A 12837-nucleotide genomic window follows, 5' to 3' on the forward strand; every position below is an offset into this window, starting at 1 on the left:
CAGTTCTGAATGAACTCATACGCCTTCGAATGAGTCTGCTACTGTCCACTGGAGGTCGCATTTCAGTCACGGACGTGTGTTTTGACAGCCTTCCTGACTAAATGAATGAAATAGACTGTTTTCCAGCAAGGCAACCCGGGGTGCTGAAATATAATTGGCTAAACTGGCATTGGGCGGGTTAAAATGACCAAAACAAGGACAGCCGTTCCACCACATAACACACTTTTTTTTTTTTAAAGCAGAATATCTGACTTCAGCATTGTTTTTCAGATAAACAAGAATGTTCACTCAGCATGTTTCTGAATATCTGCACACATATTATGCTATTTTCATGCTTTAGAAGAGTCGAAGGGCTCTATTTTGACGATCCATGCGCAAAGTTCAAAGCGCAAAAGCAATAAGGGCATGTCGGAATCCACTTTTGCTAATTTAAGGATGGAAAAATCCGCTTTGCGCCATGGCGCATGGTCTAACAGGGTTGAGCTTGTTTTCTTAATGAGTTATAGGTGTTTTGAGAATAAACCAATCAGACTCTCATCCCATTCCCTTCAAGAATCAGTTGCGTCGCACCATAGCGCATTTGCTATTTACATGACGGACTTTGTAAAACCTGAGCATTTCACTAGCAAGAAAACAGTTAAACCGAGCATCTAAAGCGTGAGAATGAGAAATGAGCCTCCTCATTATTTACTTTCGCTTTCACTCTCGTGGATAGGGAAACGTATTGTACGCACAGACATCCATTAGCCTATACATAATTAATTTCGTTAGTTAAGCGCAAAGATTTGTCTCAAAACTATTTCAAAATTCAGTTCTAATTTACACCAAACGAATAAATGAACAATAATAACGAAGTGTATTCAAAAATCTGTTATATCCTAATACACATGCTGTGTTCCATACAGTCTAAAACCTGACAGGTGGACAAGTCTAAGCTTGTTTTTAATAAAAACAAATATAAATCTGCATATAATGAATAATACTGCTAATAATAATAACATTATACAAATGCAAATTGTTATGAATAAACTGAAAAAGCCCCCCCGAGGTGAAGAAGGCATGACAGTATGGTTTTTTATATTTATGTAGGCTAGAAAATAATATGTTTGTAATATTTTAATCCTTTATATTTATATCCTATATATATATATATATATATATATATATATATATATATATATATATATATATATATATATATATATATATATATATATATATATATCCTTATTATATCCTATATATATCCTTAATATTTTAATTCTTTTTCATTTGTAAAGATATTTGCGTATTGCTGTACACCAGGGGTGTCCAAACTCGGTCCTGGAGGGCCGGTGTTCTGCAGATTTTAGCTCCAACTTGCCTCAACACACATGCACGGATGTTTCTAGAAAGCCTAGTAAGTGCTTGATTAGCTAGCCCAGGTGTGTCTGATTGGGGTTGGAACTAAACTTTGCAGGACACCGGCCCTCCAGGACCGAGCTTGGACATGCCTGCTGTACACCCTCTGTGTATTAAGCAATGTGTAAGCGAGGCGCATAACTAACGCACTCTGCGCTGGACAATAGACCGGCTTTGATCTGGTCTATTGAACAGTCTATTATAGTTTCTCAAAATAGCAACGAACCAGCAATGCGCCTCCACACGCCTCCTTTTTTAGACTAGAACGCCTAAGGGCGCACATATAAGCGCAAATGCATTTGCTATTTAAACAGTGTGGCGCAAAACGTCAAAACGACTCTTGCGCCAAGCTAAACTAGCAAACAACAATTGCATCGCGCCTTGCGCCGGGTGTATGATAGGGCCCAAAAACTTACAGCACCTTTTCAGTGCTATATTATCTGGGTTGGTGCTGTATATTAAGCTTAAAACACCTTGTAATAAACTGCCAGTCACTTTTTCTCTTATTTCACAGACAAATTTCTCTACATATTACACATTATATTATTTGAAACGACTAAAATCTCAATAAAAGTCACTTTGCTAAAGTACAGAGATGAATTTTTAACTTTAAAAGTCGACAGAGCAGTCGGCGCCAGCGGTGTAGTGGTTAGTGCGTCGACACATGCACTCCGGTGCTTGCGGCGACCTGAGTTCGATTCCAACCTTGTGGTCCTACAGTATTCCTATCCTTCCCCTCTCTCTGGTCCCCACACTTTCCTGTCAATACTCTCTACTGTTCTATCAATTAAAGATGAAAACCCAGAGAAAAAAAATAAATAAATAAATAAAAGCAGAGATCGACATCCCATAATGCAAATCACAACCGGAAAACAACACAAAATAGAGAAATTAGCATGTATTTTTCAGTGCAGTAATCCTTTAAAAGGAATAAAAGTTTCCATTTTTATAAAAGTGATTTCAATAATTGTAGACGGAGGCAGAGTTTGTAATGAGTTTGTTTTGGTTGCAGGCGATTTAAAATGAAAACTGACATTTAGCAGCATTTAAACAAGAGATCAGCGGTGAAATGTCAAGCACACGCTTCGGAAAGAGAAATCAGAATAAATCAATACACAAATAAGCAGGTGAACGTAGCAGAAGCCTCGTAAGATTTACAATACTTTCAGGACTGGTTGTGTGTGCACATATTTTACCATTAATCAAGCAGAACTAATTATTGAATCACCGTGTGGCATGGTAAACAGTATATGCAAGCACCTGTAGTAGAGTGAGAATGGAGAAGAACAACTGTGTGCAGAGTAACATGTATATAATAATAATAATCTGTATTATTGTTACTACTGTACATCATGCATTATCATTTTATTAATTAACGCTAATGCATTTTAAGTAAAGCTACTTATCGTGACTTAGGCAAAGGACATGTTGTTTAACTGTGCTATAAAAAATGTCATAACAATTAAGTATATATACAATATATTAATATTCAAAACAATTAAATGGTGTATAGTTGTGGTTCACGCAAAAACAGAATCAAAAATATATGTAATTATTACATTATTATTATTATTATTATTATTATTATTATTATTATTATTATTAATATTAGCATTATTATTATTATTATTATTATTATTATTATTATTATTATTATTATTATTATTATTATTAATATTAGCATTATTATTATTATTATTATTATTATTATTATTATTATTATTATTATTATTATTATTATTATTATTATTATTAATAATATTATTATTATTATATTTTTCTATTTGCAATTTCTACAAATACATGTAATTTTAAAATAGTAATTATATATTTTTATTATTATTATTATTATTATTAATATATTAACAACAACAAATTTGTATTATATTTGCTACTTTAATTTTATTTGAAGACATTATAATGCCTTTAATAATAATAATAATAATTTGTCTTATACTTGCTGTTTATTTTATTAGAAGACATTATAATACAGCTTATTATAATTACTATTATAATTTATTTTATTAATAATTATATGATAAATATTATGATTTTCTTACTCCACTTACCATTTTTAATAAACATATTATTATTATTATTATTATTATTATTATTATTATTATTATTATTAATAATAATAATAACAATAATAATATATTAACAACAATAATGATAAAATAATGAAAATCCACAAATAATAAAATAAATCATTTGTCATTTTTGTTACTTTTATTTTAATTGACATTATGATATGATTTATTATTATTATTATCATCATCATTATTATATTTAAATTATAATATGTATTTTTAAAAAGTTTTTTCCCCTTTGGTTGAATGCTTCATCATTTGTTATCCACAACTTCTTACCTCGCAGCATTCATGATGACCCTACATGCGTATAAGCAGCTTCATGTCGCGTCTACTAAACCCCTACTGCTGGTGAAATATGAAAATAATAATCAACTGTGCATGTGATGAATGTGTGTGAGTTACAATCATTTCAGCACGAGCTGCTCAAATTCTGCTGAAAAACCCAGCCGCAGAGAATGAGTGATAATGCCTTGTTTTTTTTTTTCAGACCCGCTGTGTTTCTGGCCTGATGATTTACCTCCAAACACAACCTCACCACAACAAGCAGGAGCCGCAGGGACAACACACACTCATACCACATTCACACACACTTTATAAACACTGAAGCAGAGAAATTGAGACCTGCCAAAGCAACACACACCCATGATATACTATCATTCAGTGACTGAACACAATTTATACAATATATATATTTACACACGCAACAGTTCTGTCTGGTTCTTGAATCTGAATCAATGCGATATTCTGCAAATAACAGCACTCGTCCAGCCTCTTAACCCTTCATCCCATTACTCTGCCCACATACGGTGACAAGCTCAGGACACTTTACAGTTTGACAGATATTGCAGCTGTTGGACAACATAATGTACTTTGGGGCTTTTTTAGTGGAGAAGGTAGTTGTTTAGATATTTTAAATATTTATAATTTCGGAGAGACGGCGCATTGGCGGCCAGCCTGTCATTTAGCTAAGCAAAAAATATTGGCGTTGTCCATCCACAAGATGGCGACACAGGCCACATAATAAGTCCTTACAAGAGAATAACTCTCATTAATTTCAAACTACAGCTGATCAAATTATTATAAAACAGGTAAGTGACGTTCTAAGTCGATCTCTCTCTCTTTGGTATGTTGTAGTGCTGTATTTATACCATAGTAATCTGCCAGTATTTGCTTTGCTTTGGCTTTTTTGGGGTTAAATATTGTGATCTCCCGATTGCAACAGAGAAATACTGGGAAATCTCTGTAGACTGATGGCGTTTCATGCCGTTCAGCCTTATAATCTTAATATGTGAGCAAAATCAGCTGTTTAGTCATCACTTTAGACATTACACTAGAGAATCATTCAAACACTAGCTCTAAAGTGACGATAGTGAATTAGCAACGGTTTCAGCTGTTCTGACTTCAGCTGCAGATTTGAATGAATGGTGGAAGAAAGTAGTTCCTCATACCAAAGGGTTTTTGAGACTCTTCGTGTTTGATTTCCTTTTTTATACACACGATCATGCTGTCGAACAGTTGTATAAACGCAATACCACATTTGTAGCAGTGTGATATGGCTGTATATCGTCACTGTTGGGGCACTAAGGCACGCCTCCCACCAGAGCTGATATGCAGCCATATCGCACTGCTACTCATGTATGTGTATATATACATATATATATATATACAGACAGAGAAAGAGAAAAAGAGGGAGGGAGGTAGGGAGGTAGCTAGGTAGGTAGGTAGGTAGGTAGGTAGGTAGGTAGGTAGGTAGGTAGGTAGGTAGGTAGGTAGATAGATAGATAGATAGATAGATAGATAGATAGATAGATAGATAGATAGATAGATAGATAGATAGATAGATAGATAGATAGATAGATAGATAGATAGATAGACAGACAGACAGACAGACAGACAGACAGACAGACAGACAGACAGACAGACAGATAGATAGACTGATAGACAGACAGACAGATAGATAGACAGATAGACAGATAGATAGACTGATAGACAGACAGACAGATAGATAGACTGATAGACAGACAGACAGACAGACAGACAGACAGACAGACAGACAGACAGACAGACAGACAGACAGACAGATAGATAGACTGATAGACAGACAGACAGATAGATAGACAGATAGACAGATAGATAGACTGATAGACAGACAGACAGATAGATAGACTGATAGACAGATAGACAGACAGACAGATAGATAGACAGATAGACAGACAGACAGACAGACAGACAGACAGACAGACAGACAGATAGATAGATAGATAGATAGATAGATAGATAGATAGATAGATAGATAGATAGATAGATAGATAGATAGATAGATAGATAGATAGATAGATAGATAGATAGATAGATAGATAGATAGATAGATAGATAGCACAAATATTATTATTATTACTAATACTCAACACACACTTCATCAACACTGAATTGGAGGCAAAATGAGACCCGCAAATGCAACACACACCCATGATATATTCTCCTTCAGTGAGCGAGCACAGAATCACTTTGATTTTTTCCAATTACACAGTAAATAATTCAACCCTTTTTGTTCTTGCAGCAGAAAGAGTGGTGATTTAGTTTTCAATAACCATTAAGCCTCGCTGACAATACAGCCTTTTATTTATTTATTTTTATTCAGCAGCTGTTCCTTTAAGATTTTGCCTGCATATGAAGACATTATTTGGTTGGTTATGGGTCATGTGTTTGCTGTCAGCTTTAATTTACTCTTTAACGGATGCAATATTCATTAACAGCCTCTCTGATTCTGAAAGACATGGTGTATTTGTTCTGAGCACGCTGATTATGTAAAATAGTTGAATATATTGCCCTTCCTCATCAGCAACTCTTCTCTGATTGGTGCTCAGAGGCATGAGGGCGGGGTAATGCTGTCAAACCACATCCATCCAATCAAGGTCTGGGAATAAAGCTGGGCAATATGTCTATATAGTTTATATGTAAATCTCTCTGTACAGTAGAGGACTGCAAAAAAAATCACAGAAGGTGGAGCAAGACTGTAAATGTCTTTAAATTAATTATGTGTAATAATATACTGATATGACATCAAAACAAGAGTATACATTTTTATGATACTTATTTTAAGTATTAATTATTTTATTGTAATTATTCGCATTTTAATAATAATAATAATAATAATTATTATTATTATTTTTAATAATATCACTATTAATATTATTCTAATTATTATTTAATCTTATTATTTATTTTTCTAATTATTATTATTATTATTATTATTATTATTATTATTATTATTATTATTATTATTAAGCAGTCAGCAAATGGAATAACTGGCAAATGCATATTTAAAATAATAAATAAATTAAAATCAATAATATCTTAATAATAATTATAATTATAATATTTATTTTAGGTATATTAAAATAATTATGTATATTAAAATATTGAAACCTCATTAGAACAGTTGTGCATATGTTTTTGGAATAATAATAATAATAATAATAATAATAATAATAATAATAATAACAATAATAATAATAATAATAATAAAAATAATAATAATAATAATAATAATACATATTAATAACTATTATTATTATTATTATTATTATTATTATTATTATTATTATTATTATTATTATTATTATTATTATTATTAAGCAGTCAGCATATAAAGTAACTGGCAAATGACTTTTTAAAACAATAAAATCTAAATAAATAATATTTATTATAATAATAATCTTTAATATGTTTATATATTAAATATATAAATATAAATTAATATATTATAAAATAATATAAACTAATATATATATAAATTAATTATGTATATTAATATATTGAAACATCATTAAAACAGTCATGCATATGTATTTGGATTGATTATGATGATGATGATGATGATGATCATTACTATTATTATTATAGTTATTATTATTATCATCGTTATAATTATATTTATTATTAAACATTCAGCAAACTGGGTAAAAATGTAACTGACTAATACATTTTAAAGTAATAAAATCAATAATAACAGTACAGAAAATACAAAAACGATTAAAATTGCAACAGTAATACTCCATTTGCTGAATGCTTCATCTATTATCTCTGTCATTCAGGACTTTTTAGAAATACTATCCCGCCAGCTCCAGCTCATCAACTACTGAACCTTCAGCTAAAACACATGATGGCCAAAGGCAAAGGCAAGCCAGGGAAAACGCTGCTTTTATCCCCAAAGCGTAATATGACATGAAACTACATGAATGCATTATACATTTAGGTGCGCATTAAACCTCAGTTGTGCTCACGGGGCCCTTTTAGCACTAACAAACTTGAGCCAACATGACATCAAACACGCCAATTCTGCTTTGCTGCATTTATTATAAATGCTTTATAATTATATATTTATAAACGCTTCATTGTAAAATCTCTGCGCAAAATTTTTTGGTTAATTTCTGTAATCTGTAATAAATTCCCCTCCATTAACATCTCTTCTCAGTATGGTGTTTACTGTGGTGAGGGTGGGCTCAAGCTGTCAATCATCTGACTGGGTCGCCACCAGGGGCGATTTTAGGATTTTCATTTTAGGGGGGCTAAAAATATATATATATATATATATATACGGTGACGAGTCTGCTTACAGACAGGAGATTAAGGAGTTGGCTGTCTGGTGCAGTCACAACAACCTGGAGCTCAACACGCTCAAAACAGTGGAGATGATAGTGGACTTCAGGAGAAACCCCCCTGCTCTCCCCCCACTGAGCATCATGGACAGCATTGTGGCAGCAGTGGAGTCATTCAGGTTCCTGGGCACCACCATCTCTCAGGACCTGAAGTGGGACACTCACATTGACTCCATTGTCAAAAAAGCTCAACAGAGGCTGTACTTTCTTCGTCAGCTGAGGAAGTTCAACCTCCCAAAGGAGCTGCTGAAACAGTTCTACACCTCCATCATTGAATCAGTCATCTGCACTTCAATAACTGTCTGGTTTAGCTCAGCTACTAAATATGACCTCCAAAGACTACGTCGAATAGTTCGGACTGCTGAGAGAATCACTGGTACAACCCTTCCTACTCCCCAAGAACTGTACTTATCCAGAGCGAGCAGGAGGGCTGCCAAAATCACTCTGGACCCCTCACACCCAGCACACTGCCTCTTTGAACTGTTACCTTCTGGTCGACGCTACAGAGCACTGCGCACCAGAACAGCCCGACACAGAAACAGTTTCTTCCCTCAGGCAATCCATCTCATGAACACTTGATGATAATAATTGTGGAACCAACATCACTACTTGCTATACACTTTTATACACGTATACACTTATTTAACCACACACTTTACATGCCAATTTGCACATAACAGTTGCACATATAACGTTGTATATAGTAAAATAGCTCTACATACACTTGTCAATCTGTATATTTGCATTCACTACTTGTATTTTTTTTTTAATATATATTTATGATCTGTTTTTTGTCCTGTCTCTGTAATCCTGTTGCACTGTAGAAGCTCTGTCACCAAAACAAATTCACTGAATCTGATCTGAGCATCACATGAAAGTAGCTCTATTAAAAACACAACAGCATCAGAATGAGCATGTTATTAATGTATATGTTAATATGAAAGAGGGATGGCAAACATCTTCATTCATAAACACACACGTCTCTCTCTGTCTCTGAAAGAGTCTGATGGATGATGTGTACAGAGATGGAAAAGCGGAAAAACACCCGGGAAAAAAAAAATCACACAAGAATAAGCAGCATATGAAGCCTCTACATACTTATTGCACTCAAAATGAATTGTAAATAACTGTAAAATAAGTCAGAATTTATTGGCAAACAATAAAGTTAAAAAATCAAACAACATTAGACTCCTATAGGACAACATGTATTATCTTCAACCCTCTGGTGAAAAAAGCTAAATACTTTATAGATATAACAATAACAAAAATTATGTATATATATATTATTCATTCATTCATTCATTTTCTTTTCGGCTTAGTCCCTTTATTTTTCTGGGGTCGCCACAGCGGAATGAACCGCCAACTTATCCAGCATATGTTTTACGCAGTGGATGCCCTTCCAGCTGCAACCCATTACTGGGAAACATCCATACACACTCATTCACACACACTCATTCACACACATACACTACGGACAATTTAGCTTACCCAATTCACCTGTAACGCATGTGTTTGGACTTGAGAACATGCAAACTCCACACAGAAATGCCAACTGACCCAGCCGAGGCTCGTACCAGTGACCTTCTTGCTGTAAGGCGACAGTGCTAACCACTGTGCGACTGCATAGCCCTTTATTATATTTTATTATATTATATTATATTATATTATATTATATTATATTATATTATATTATATTATACTATATTATGTTATATTATATTATATTTTATTATATTATATTATATTATATTATATTATATTATATTATATTATACTATACTATACTATACTATACTATACTATATTATATTATATTATATTATATTATATTATATTATATTATATTATATTATTGTCATGGATTGGTCAGGCTCTCACGACCCCCACTCACGAAGATCACCATCACCTGACTTCTAATGAGCACACAGCTGCATCACATTCACGAGCACCAGATAAAAGCACAGCACTCCAGTCGCTCATTGTCCGGGCTCGTCTCGACGAAAGCGGACAACTGAGCGACCACTCAGCGTAGTCATCCTCAGCTAAACAAACGATTTACTTACCTGTTCTCTTTGTATTCCTCCTAGTCTTCCTGGTCCTCCCGAATCGTCCTGTCTTCCAGTCCTTCCAAGTCTGTGTCATCCTCTGTCAGCTGTATCTGGTGTGTGCTGTCCATCCTCGTGTATTCCTGTTACCCAGCCACGGAGGAAAAGACCCCAACATCATTCCTGATCCTCCTGGCTATCCTTCATGTGCTCCTTGTTGTCATTCAATAAACACCCTAACGTTTCCTTACCTCTGTCTCCTGTCCGCTTCATAACAGAAGCCCGGACCCATAACGACGACAACATGAGCACCCTCGATCACTTTCAAGAGCTGGTGGACCAGTTGAAGCGGATTCTACAGCCACCAGCTCCACTTTCCAACGCACCACCAGCACCGAGCACTTCCGCCTCCACAGTTTCTTCTTCGGCCCTTCCTTCCAGTCCCATGGCCCGACCAGCGCCCTACTCAGGCGGAGCGGGGGAGTGCAATGGTTTTCTGTTACAATGTTCCCTCATATTCGAAATGCAACCTTCTCTATATCCCACAGATAAGTCAAAGATCGCCTACATCGTATCACTACTCTCTGGACCTGCACTTAAATGGGCTGAGACGATCTGGAACCAAGCCGGGCCGGTCATGAATTCCATCACTACCTTCACGGAGTATTTCAAAGAGGTGTTTGGACGTTCTGATGGGGAAGTAGCCGCTGGAGAGCAGCTGTATCATCTAAAGCAAGGTACTCTATCTACACAGGAATATGCTCTCCGGTTTCGCACTCTAGCAGCTGCAAGTGGATGGAATGAGAGATCGTTGTTGACCACGTACCGGCTCGGCTTGGAACCCACTCTCCGAATCCAGCTGGCCACATTAGATGATACAATGGGTCTGGAGAGATTCATCCAACATTCTCTCCGATGTTCCGATCGTCTCCGTTCCTATCAACAGGACACCATCACCCCCTCGTCTGCACTCCTCCAATCGCCTGAGTCAACAGCCTCTCCAGAACCAGAACCCATGATAATAGAGTCTGGAAGACTGACATCAGCGGAACGACAGAGGAGGCTGACCCGGGGTCTGTGTCTATACTGCGGTGTCAGTGGACACACCCGTATGGAGTGTCCCCTTCGTCCCATTCGGACTTCAGTGAGTGTATTCAGTACGAATATTGAACAATGTAAACCACTTACTACCACCGTACAAATAACTACTGCCTCTATTTCTCTCCTTGTCACAGCCCTCATCGACTCCGGGTCAGCAGGGAACTTCATCTCCCAATCCCTCTGTCGTCAACTCCACCTCCGTACTGAGGCGTCCTCGCATATATACCAGATACAACCGATAACCCAGTGCACTCGATCTTCGACCCGTATCCATCGACAATGCGAAGACATCCTTCTTCAAGTGGGGCTGTTACATCAAGAGAGGATTCAATTTCTGGTTCTGGAGGGTGCAAATATGGACATCATTCTAGGGCGCCCGTGGCTGGTGAAGCACGATCCCATCATCTCTTGGGGCACAGGAGAGATAAAGAAATGGGGATCTGGATGTACACCTACCTGTTTTCCAAATCTCCCTCTTCAAGGTCGGAACCCCATTTCTTTGTTTGCAACATCGGTCGAGAGCCCTCCTGAGAAGCAGTCTATCCACATTCCTAAGGAGTACAGCTCCTTTCATGATGTCTTCTGCCCCAAGAGAGCTTCCCAGCTACCGCCGCATCGGCCATGGGACTGCGCGATCGACCTAGTTCCAGATGCCCAGTTGCCAAGAGGTAGGATCTACCCGCTCTCGCTTCCAGAGAATCAGGCAATGGAAGATTACATAAGGGAGGCTCTGAGTCAGGGGTACATACGTCACTCAAAATCACCAGCCGCCTCAAGCTTCTTCTTTGTGGCCAAGAAGGACGGAGGGCTGCGTCCATGCATCGACTACAGGGTCCTAAATAACGGTACAGTAAAATACCGATATCCCCTTCCTCTGGTACCAGCCGCTTTGGAACAGCTCCGAGAAGCTAAAGTCTTCACTAAATTGGACCTCCGCAGCGCGTATAATCTGATAAGAATACGTGAGGGGGACCAATGGAAGACAGCATTCGTGACCCCTACTGGCCACTATGAATATGAGGTCATGCCTTACGGTCTGGTCAACGCCCCCTCCGTATTCCAAAACTTCATTCATGAAGTCCTCCGGGAGTTTCTTCACCACTTTGTAATAGTGTACATAGATGACATCCTCATTTACTCCCGGAGTGAGGCCGAACATCGCCAACACGTTGCGGAGGTCCTACACACATTGAGAGAACATCACCTCTACCTCAAAGCGGAGAAATGCTCATTCCACCAGAAGTCGATTCATTTCTTGGGATACATCATTGATCAAACCGGTATACGTATGGATGGGAAGAAAATTGAGGCTGTTCTATCCTGGTCAGAACCCACTTCCATTAAGGAGCTCCAGAGGTTTCTTGGGTTTGCTAACTTTTATAGACGGTTTATCAAGGACTACAGCAGGATTACATCACCTCTCACTAATCTCCTCAAGGGTAAACCCAAAGGACTGGAGTGGACCAAAGAAGCAGCCGCAGCCTTCCGCCTTCTTAAGAAGGAGTTCACAAGGGCCCCACTCCTGACTCATCCTGA

The sequence above is a fragment of the Danio aesculapii genome, chromosome 12, assembly GCF_903798145.1.
Source record: "Danio aesculapii chromosome 12, fDanAes4.1, whole genome shotgun sequence".
NCBI lineage: Eukaryota > Metazoa > Chordata > Actinopteri > Cypriniformes > Danionidae > Danio > Danio aesculapii.